We start from the raw sequence: 10,298 nt of genomic DNA, 5'->3' as shown, positions 1-10,298 counted from the left end.
CTCTCAGTGATGCTGCAGTGATTGTTTGACTTAAGGACCTGTGGCGGAGTTTGGGCCCAGACATGGCTAATGACGTCAGACTTAAAGACCAGACAGAGTTTTGTGGAGGAAAGATTATGGTGAGGCCTTGTTTTTTGGGTTCTTTCCACTGAAAGGAACTCTTATAGCTTCAGGATGCCAAGACATTTTAGACAACTTCATGCTCCCAATTTTATATATATATATATATATATATATATGTATATATATATATATATATATGTATATATATATATATGACCGAGTGCTCAGTGAATACCTCAGGCAGCAGAAACCCAAGAAAGAGGAGGGAGACGAGGAACCAACCGGTATGTACCACCGGCAGATAGAGGAGGTGGCTGATATCCAGAAATCCTAGGCATACATGGAACGCCATAACCAAGTGGCCGGCATAGTGTACAGGAACATCTGTGCCGAGTATAACCTGGAAGTCCCGAGGTCAAAATGGGAGATGCCCCCAAGGTTGGTGGAGAATGACCGAGCTAAGATCCTGTGGGACTTCCAGATACAGACGGACAAAATGGTGGTGGCTAACCAACCGGACATAGTGGTGGTAGACAAACAGAAGAAGACGGCCGTAGTGATCGATGTAGCGGTTCCGAATGACAGCAATATCAGGAAGAAGGAACACGAGAAGCTGGAGAAATACCAAGGGCTCAGAGAAGAGCTCGAGAGGATGTGGAGGGTGAAGGTAACGGTGGTCCCCGTGGTAATCGGAGCACTAGGTGCGGTGACTCCCAAGCTAGGCGAGTGGCTCCAGCAGATCCCGGGAACAACATCGGAGATCTCTGTCCAGAAGAGCGCAGTCCTGGGAACAGCTAAGATACTGCGCAGGACCCTCAAGCTCCCAGGCCTCTGGTAGAGGACCCGAGCTTGAAGGATAAACCGCCCGCAGGGGCGTGCTGGGTGTTTATATATATATATATATCTATATATATATCTATATATATATATATATATATATATATATATATATATATATATATATATAAATGATTAGTAGATTCAATTTGCAAGCTAACATTACTCAGTCCTATTACAGTACTGCTCACTGTTTGAGCTACAGGTGAGTAATAGAGGGGTATAAATGTGACATCTGTTGGATTTTCCTGGAAACTACTTCTCAATAACAACAACAACAAAAAGAAAAGCAAAGATAAATGACTGTTAGAGGCCACAAAGATAGCTTTTTTTAGTTAATAAAGCGTGTATTGCAATAACAATTATGTGTTACAAGCTGAAACGCTGAAATTTTGCTTTGCGTATGGAAACGAAATGTGACTAATGGATTAGTCAGCTTTAGAGAGCCTGGTAAGTGAGTTTTGTTATATTCTAACAGAACTAAGCAAACTCATTTCAATCAATTCTTTTGGGTTTTTATGATCAGTATTTTGTTAGGTCCTATGTGTGTGGGCCACACACACAATTCCATGCTTACACTATTTCATTGATTAACTAAACAAAACACACTCAGGCCTCACAAGCCAGTAAACACCAGAAATATTTTTTTATCATGTATATTTAAAGGATATTCAGTATGTTTATCAGACCTCTAGAGTGCACAGTGGTGTTCAGAAGGAGTCACAGAAATCAAGTTCAAAGAAGACAACTCCAAAGGGCCTTTTATGCTGGTTTAACATGCAAAAATGTGGTAATTAGTATTAAACACAAAGTACTTAGGCACATGGAATGTTATGATTATTGCAGGCATTTGCATTGGAAATTTAGTATCCCATTATGAGTCAGAAATTTTATAGTAAGGCTAATAGATCCTACCCCTTGCACTTGCATGATTTGCTGATAGATATTGATGTTTCATGGGTTAAAAAGAGGATAACGACATGATTTCCATTCTGCTCAGAATCTCTGCCCAAAAGAGCTTTGTTCATTCTGAACAGAAGTGGAAAAATAAAGCGACTGTGCAGGAGGTAAAGCACAGCTGGAGAGTCAAGATTCAAACCCTCTGAAAGATCAGTTTTGAAAGGATCAGTTATCCCTTCATTATGCTCTGAGGGACGAGACACTGAGGCAGGTTTTATTTCATCATTTGACTCCTGTTCTTTTATTTCTTATATATCACACCTGACAGGGTAATAATTAATGGGATGAGAGCTCAGATGGCAGGGTCCCTGAGGGTCCTGAGAACCTCCCCTCAGTGGTAGCTTCAACTCTAAGGTTTAATGTATTCCTGCTTGGTAAAGTGACATTCATTTTGACATATGAAGGCCATTATTTTTCTCACCTAGTTGCAGATTGAATAATGATAATGATTAGTTTGACAAACTTATATATTCAACAATTAAGGCATTTGATTGGTGACAGCTTCTGTCTTTGTGCATTTACCATTCACCTAGCATTAATTACATGTCGTCTATATGAAGCTACCCAAAGAGCACGCAGAATTTAAACTGCTTATCTCATGTGACATCTGATTTACATATCGTGACAAGACATTAGCAGGCATCACTGCTGGCTGCAGGCACTGAACACTGCATTTCTGTTCCTAGGTAGTGAAGAAGAATCATTTGGCCCTGCATGTCGCACCGTTTCTTCTGCCTCCTAAATGCAAGCTGTACTAACAAAGACAGGAACACAACAGGAATAGCTTTGTCCATCAGCCATGTAGACCCTTCTGACATCCTATAATTATTCCCTGCTCGTCAAGTGGCTAATAATAAAGCAGAGTCTGCCCTGTGGACAGCAAATTGAAATACTGCACTCAGATGTAAAGTGGAGCCACAGCAACATGAAGTGGCCCAGGAGACATGGACCGCAAATGAGCAGCAAGGTAAGAGTGACTTTCTGTTTCAGGTGAGAAAACAAAGTTAAGGATTAAATGAGACCAGTGAAACAGAAGAAGCCATGACTTACATTCATAAACTGTATACATACATGATATTGCCAGAAGTATTTGCTTGTTCATGCCTTCCCACGCATGAACTTAAGTGACATCCCATTCTTAATTCATATGGTTTAACATGACATGAGCCCACCCTTTGCAGTGTGCTTATGATAATTTTTGACCATTCTTCCAGAAGCACATTCAGGTCAGACCCTGATGTTGGACGAGAAGCCCTGGCTCACAGTCTCCACTCTAATTCATCCCAAAGGTGTTCTGTCTGTTGAAGTCAGGACTCCGTGCAGGCCGGTCAAGTTCTTGCTATGTGCACTGGTGCAGAGTCATGTTGAAACCGGAAGGGGCTATTGATGTGATGAGAAGGGGTGGGTGTGGCTGTGAAATCACTTGCTCATTGGCTAGAGACTGGTGATTGATAAGTTGTAAGCCACTGAGCGAACAAAAAATACCATGAATAAGCCTCACTTTTGAAACACCAAGACTTATAAAATACATCAAAGTTTTTATTTAGTAAGACTGGAAGACAATTGCATTTAATCAAAAAGCACACAGACAAATGATTCATCCGGTAAACTGTGTCCTTTTGTGCTTGAACTAAATATGCAACGTGGAAAGCGTCAGCGTCTTTGTTTGCTTTTTCTCTGAAGCTTTTATCACTCTGTCCCTTGTTTAAAAAAAGAAAAACGTTACCTGGAGTTAGATAAAGGATGTTGTTTGGCTATTTCTTTCCTTTTGCTTTTGAACTCCTACAGGACCTGTGTAATACCTAAAGCTTGGTCATGACTAGGAGGGAGATGAGTGGATGACGGCCTTCATCAGCCCCCTTGGGCACTGACTAATACACCCGCTGTGTTTCAGGCTTTGGTAAATGATGTGCTGGCTGAACAGATTTGTCTTCACCTCACTGGGTGACACCACGATTTTCTCTTGTAACCTCGAAGAGCATGGATACCACTCTCACCAGGTACTACAACAACGTCTGGAAAAAACAACTTTTGCGCAAGATAAGGACATTTAAATTTCATGTGCCTTTTGTGAGCTCCTATATTATTGAATTAAAAATCTTCTCCTCACACACAAGAACCAGAATAATCAGGATAATAATCTTATCTTAAAGACTCCATAGTACCATATCACCCCATTAGAGCACTTCGCTCTCAGACTGCAGGCTTACTTGTGGTTCCAGAGTGTTTAAAAGTAGAATGGGAGGCAGAGCTTTCAGCTTTCAGGTTCTTCTTCTGTGGAACTAGCTCCCAGTTTGGATTTAGGGGGACAGACACCCTCTCTGCTTTTAAGATTAGGCTTAAACCTTTCCTAGTTGATAAAGCATATAGTTAGGTCTGGATCAGGCAGATGGCTGCCCCTCCCTGAGCCTGATTCTGGTTTCAGTTTCTTCCTCTTGAAAGGAATTTTTTTCTTCCTACTGTGTGAATGCTCACAGGGGGTGATCTGATGGTTGGTGATGGGTTTTCTCTGTATTATTGCAGCATCTTTAACTTCCAGTATAAAGTGCCTTGGAGTGATTGTTGTTGTGATTTGGCGCTACATACACTGCAAAAAACGATTTTCAAGAAAGTAAAAAAAACCTTGTTTATGGACATTTTTTCTTATTTTTTGCCTAAAAAGAAAATATATTCTTAACAAGCAAGTCTTGGACAAGAAAATAAAGCTTATTCTAGGAAAATATGTCTAACTTTTCCTTAAAAGGATATTTCAGCTCATCTTGAGCTTTATTTACCAGTTACAAGGCATGACAATGGTTTGGTTGAATTTCCAGAATAAAAATAAGATTATTTTTCTCATTTCAAGAGTAAGGGCATTTAAACAGCTGCTCAGTTTAAGAAATGTATTTATTGACACTAAAGTTTAATATAATTGCTGTCAAGTTTGACACAATATGCAGTATATGAACAAAGGCAGGAACTAAAAGCACATGGTAAACATGAAATACAGGCCCATTTGAAAAACAGAAACAGCACAACTCATTCACTTTAGGCCATGTCAAACAGAATAATAGATCAGCATCAGTATATCTATACTATGGCAATGCTAAAATCGCATTCAACTGTCAGAATTTATAGGAAAACAACAACTTCATTTTAAAAATTGTCACAAAACTGTCCAAAACAATAACCTGAAAATACAGTTCATGCATGTAAAGCAGTGTACCTTTTATAAAACATATGTTGAGCTCACGTGTAGTCCAATTACATCACCCAGGTAATATTTCATGACCGCACATGTCATATCTTTGTGTGTGAAACTGTAATATGGAATGGAATCTCATATCATATCATTGTTGGCTGGCTTTCCACCACTGAATCAGTCCTGTATGCCCACATGTTACTCAGATTTCTGTTCACTGCTGATGAGGGTTCCCTCCTAGAACTGCAATTGAGATTGGTTGATTAATTGACTAGTTGCGGATAAGGAAATTAAATACAAGGTACACTGATAATTTCTAAAAAATTTTAATGTCAGAAATATACTGCATTTTATAATTTACTCTAAAATATGCATGTTTTCAAGCTGAGTTTAATAAATGGATATTCATTTAATGCTCATTGCTATTTGGCAGCTTAACTGTAGTTTAAAAGCCTTGAAAAATCCTCAAAAACCTAAAATGGGAAAGCTAAACTAAAGAACACAGGAAACATGGAAAATGTTGCAAAAACCTTACAACCTTGAACAAGGAACATAAGACATGAAAACATCAGGGAGGGAACACAGATGATAACACAGGAGAGAATACAGACGATCCGACAAAGAACACACTAAATATACACACACAAAAGGAAACGAGGAATTGGCAGACAGGCACGAAACACAGCTGACACTAATCAGATGAGAAGAGACCAGGAGGAAGCAAAACAGAATACACCGATGCAGGGCAGGGACTATCAAAGTAAAACAGGAATAAACACGAATATCGAACCAGGGACAATACACTGAAGACAAGGGAGGTACAGAGAACACCTAAACACTGGAAATAATTAACAAATAACTAGGAAACTAACTGACACAATGAATATTAATAAACACAAACAACCAAGGAGACTGCGGACCATGACAATCGGTTTATTTAAAACAAAAGTTTAAAAAAATACAAAATGTTGTTTTCTCTAGTAGAAGAAATTAAACACTATCAGAATATTCTTTATAAATAGATAGCATTGTTGTGGATTATAAGGAATAAGCATTAACATATCTACTGTTAAGCTGTAAAAACAAGTAGACATCTAACATGAATATTTTATATGATTATTTTCAAAGATATTAAAGTATATAGTCAGTCTCACCTTACAGATTTTTGTGTCCTAATCGATCCGCTGCATCGTCCATTGGCAAGGTGGTCGGAGTGTGTTCGAAGAATGTGATACCAAAATTAGCTGTAAACACGATATTCTTTGACACATCCATCTATGCCACAATCTTCACGGAAATCTGGACTATGGCTATGTGCAGAATTAATATGACTCAGTAGGGATTTGAGGGTCAGACCCACAAAAACGATGTAGATAACACAGCGCCAAATCATTTTGTTTTACTGGTCTGTGAACTACTTTTCCCATAAAGTCAAGATAACCAGGATTATTCCATTATGGGGTAGGAATGGCTATCCTAATTCAGTGCCTTATAACAGCTGTAGTAAGTAACAGCACCCACACGTCAGTATTTACAGAACATAATCTAACTAAATAGTCAAATATTTAAATATATATCATTTTATAGGTATAAAAGAGCGAACTAAACCATTTCCGTACACAACCCCATACTCCTGAGTTGGTACAGCCCACCTTCCCGCCTCTAGCTCCGTGCCTAAGTGGTTGGATTGCAGGATTTTGGGGTCTGGGTGTAGATGCAATACAGTTGGTACAGTGTGAAGAAATTAAGGCACGCCATGGAAAAACTGGACGAAATAACAATTGCCAACCTGAAAGGTATGTGACTGTTTTGTTTTTTCTATGTTTTGTGTTCTGGTATGTTGCATGTTAAGTCGCTAGCATGGCAGGCTATACCCGGTTGTTAGCTTAGCTTAGCTGTGCGGTTAGCTTAGTTGCATTAGCATTTTTAGATATGCTAGTGCAGAAAGTTATGAAAGAATTCATGTCCAGTTATTAGTTTCAGTGTCTGTGAATTTATTCAACAAGTGTGCAAAGTGCCATAAGTTAATGCCAGTTTTACAGAAATTGTGGGAGTTTCAAATTTCTATTAGTGAAGTTATTTCATTATATACTTTAGCCCAGGAAGCAAAAAAAAAAAAAAACAACATTTATATGTATACATGCATTTAATTGATGTATCACAAATATATTACTTTTACCAGTCAATAGGAGGAAGGTAATTTAGAACCTGTGGAGCAGTGAGGAGGGAGAATAATGGAATAGAGTCATGGTTTTAAATGGTAAATATTAAATTATGTTTCCTATGTATCCTGTCTGTTACCCAAGCAAAGCTGTCAGCTGGCTTGCACATGAGGATAATGCAATGTAGTGATAATTGGAAACTCCTATTGCAGAAGCAAATGTTGGAGAAGACCTGCTCTCATCACTTTCACGAGATGACATCAAAGATCTGTTTCCTGGTCCTGAACATTGCCTCAGGCGTCGGGCTCTATGGCTTGCAGTGCACAAATGTGAAGAAGTAAGTTCTGTCCTATCGCTGTGTGACAAAACTGAGAACACACCAGCTTGTTTTATGCAGTTTCAAATAATTCCACCAATACTCACTTAACAGATAGACAGTAGAATCTTCTTTAGTTTTGATTTAAATCAAGTGGCCTACACATTTATTAAATATACATATTTTTTATTGTTCAACACTTTACTGATATTTTGTTGTACTATCTTTCATATTTAGAGACCTAAAGTTCTTGTGCAATTTTATGTGAAATTAGCCCTATGTACACTGTATTTTAGAACAAGACTGCTGCTGAAAAAACGCTAACAACTACTGGAGATGGTGACTTCTTCAGAGAGGAACCCAGCACTTACCTCCATCCAAAGTTTTTGGATGGAGGTAATGCTACAGTATTTTGATTTGTCTACATTTATGCTTTGCAGATTACATTATTTGCAATGTTTAATGGTGTTGCCCTGTCTTATTTTTCTTTTTTCAAACCAGTGGAACATGCAGCAGCTGTGTTCAGAGCCCTTCCCATGCTTTTCCCTTCCAGCACAGTACCACCTAAGAAGCTGGGCATCTGTAGTGAGGCTTTTTTCCATGTCCTAAAGGTAAGGCTGCAATATTCTATGTGTATATATTGTTGAATTTTGCAGTTACTCATGTTTTCATTTTATATATTTTACTGTGGAGTCAGTCAAATATTCTTAAAGTTCAGATCCCCATAACATGTTTATGTTAATAAAACCTACAAAAAAAGTTGATCTATTTTAAACTGTAATGCAACTCAAAAATTGTGTTTCTTACAGTCTTGTTCTAATACTCTTTTTTTTCTGTCATGTAGACTTCAGAAGACCCTGAAGGCTACCTGCGTCAGCGACCCCTGGCTTGTCCAGTTCTGCTTGTCTCTGAAGGCAACTGCATGATAGCTGTTGGAACCACACCGGTGAGCACTTTTGACCGGAAGGATCTTAATGAGGGACTGCTCTATCTGATGGCATATTACTATGCCCTCCACCTCACATATCCATAGTGCATTTCCACGCTGCTGTCTGTCTTGCAAACTGAAATACTCAAAGACTCCATCCATGACCGAGATTCAACCCCCTCTTACAAGAAGGCGCTTGGTGAGTGGAAGTCATTCATTGAGTGAGTCTCCCAGATGACAGACTCCATCTGCCTTGTTTATCAGACTCAGTGTTAGTCAGTGAGGTTGTTTTTTTTTCTATAGAAAAGTTGTTCAAATGTAAAACACATGTTTGTTTGTGTGGTCGTTAAACTTGTTCTTCTAAAATGTTATGTAATATAGGATTTGAAATAGTGATTGTTTTAAGCTTCAGCAAAATTTATTTTTGATACCAGCCATGAGTGTGTTATACTGTTATTATTCATGTTAAGAGTATCTGGAATATGCACTTCTTATATTGGCCATGTTACACAGTACCCTGCTGAAATGTATAATTTTAGGCATGATTCTCCTGGAACAGACCTCAGTGAGTTACTGACCCATTGCTGTGTCAATAAAAGCGCAAAATCTAAGAGTGCTTTTGCTGTCTTAATTTAAGATGAATTCCCTTATTTTTAGTAGCTTTTTGAAGAGATGGTGTCTTATTCTCAGGAATTTTTGCTGATTATTGTTCTCAGAGTCGAAACATAATTCTTATAGTTAGCTCAATCAAGAAAGAAACAATTCAGTTTTAAGAAAATTTGTCCTATAGTAAGGTGTTTTTTTTAATGTGAAAAATCTAAATTAAGGTGTAGAATCTTAAAGTAAGCAAATAATTCTTGAAAACAGCTTGTTCAAGAAAGCATAATACTCATTTTAGGTGCAGATTTTCTAAATATCAAAGTGTCTTTTACTTATAATAAGTCACATTTTCTTCAAATAAGCATACATTTTAGACAATTTTGTCTAGTTAAAAGGCATATGGCAGTTAGATTAATTTGCTAGTTTTAAGAATTCTAGTCAAGCAACTTTTGCTTACCCCATTGGCAGATTTTTTTGCTCAAAACAAGAAAAATTTGTCAGATTTAAGAATATTTGGCTTGTTTCAAGTATAGCTGTTTTTGCAGTGTAATTAAAACTGAACTGAAGGGATTTAACAGAGGGCAGGTGAGGGAGACACATGCCCAGTAAATACAGATGCAGAATACAGATACATCTTACCTGCAATTCCACCTGTGAAAGTAAGCACAACCAGTATGTGCCTGTCTGTTCTACCACCCTATTGGGCACGTGTCATACCACCCTTCAGTAGCTGGACTTGAACCTACGAAAAGAAAGAAACTTAAAAGCCACAGTTTGAATATCAAGTATAATTATATTCTGAAAAGCTGTAAATTCTTACCTGTTGTGAATTCAAAAGCGTTAATTAAAGTCTTTGAGGCTTTTAAGGCTTTTGCACTAATTGTGACATCCATAGCTAATAATCTTGTTAGAACATGAAGCACTAAACATTAATAGAAGTCAAATTTTAAAAAGAAAATCTGTTTTTTAAAATTTGACAGAACACGATGACCACGTTTATATGTATACCTGCTGCACTCACTGTCTAATTGGATACTTTCCTGAGACAAAAGCGTCTGCTTAGTTTATGTTCTGCCAGGTAGAGCGCAGAGAAACCTAGCAACAGGCTGCAGCAGAGCGAGCTTGTCTCTGCTCACAGATTATTAAGGTACAGATGAGAAACCACACACTCACAAACACTTTACCATGTGAACAAACACGCATCACTTGCTACTCTCAACTGGTTAGACAGAACACAAAGTGCCTTGGGAA

At 38.1% G+C, this 10,298-nt stretch overlaps 1 long non-coding RNA gene across 2 annotated transcripts; it reads left to right on the top strand.

The window, feature by feature from the left end:
- Nucleotides 1-6,434: 6,434 nt before the first annotated feature.
- On the top strand, nt 6,435-9,551 carry LOC112430363 (uncharacterized). Of its 2 annotated transcripts, none has more exons than XR_013093942.1 (4): nt 6,435-6,837; nt 7,416-7,540; nt 8,021-8,130; nt 8,364-9,550. It is a non-coding gene; the product is annotated as an uncharacterized LOC112430363 (long non-coding RNA). The 2 variants fall into 2 exon arrangements; XR_013093943.1 differs by lacking the exon at nt 6,435-6,837 and adding an exon at nt 7,109-7,301 and having other exon boundaries at nt 8,364-9,551.
- Nucleotides 9,552-10,298: the final 747 nt, after the last annotated feature.

This window comes from Maylandia zebra, linkage group LG17 (genome assembly GCF_041146795.1).
Source record: "Maylandia zebra isolate NMK-2024a linkage group LG17, Mzebra_GT3a, whole genome shotgun sequence".
Lineage (NCBI taxonomy): Eukaryota > Metazoa > Chordata > Actinopteri > Cichliformes > Cichlidae > Maylandia > Maylandia zebra.
This window is presented reverse-complemented; position numbering and strand designations above follow the sequence as displayed.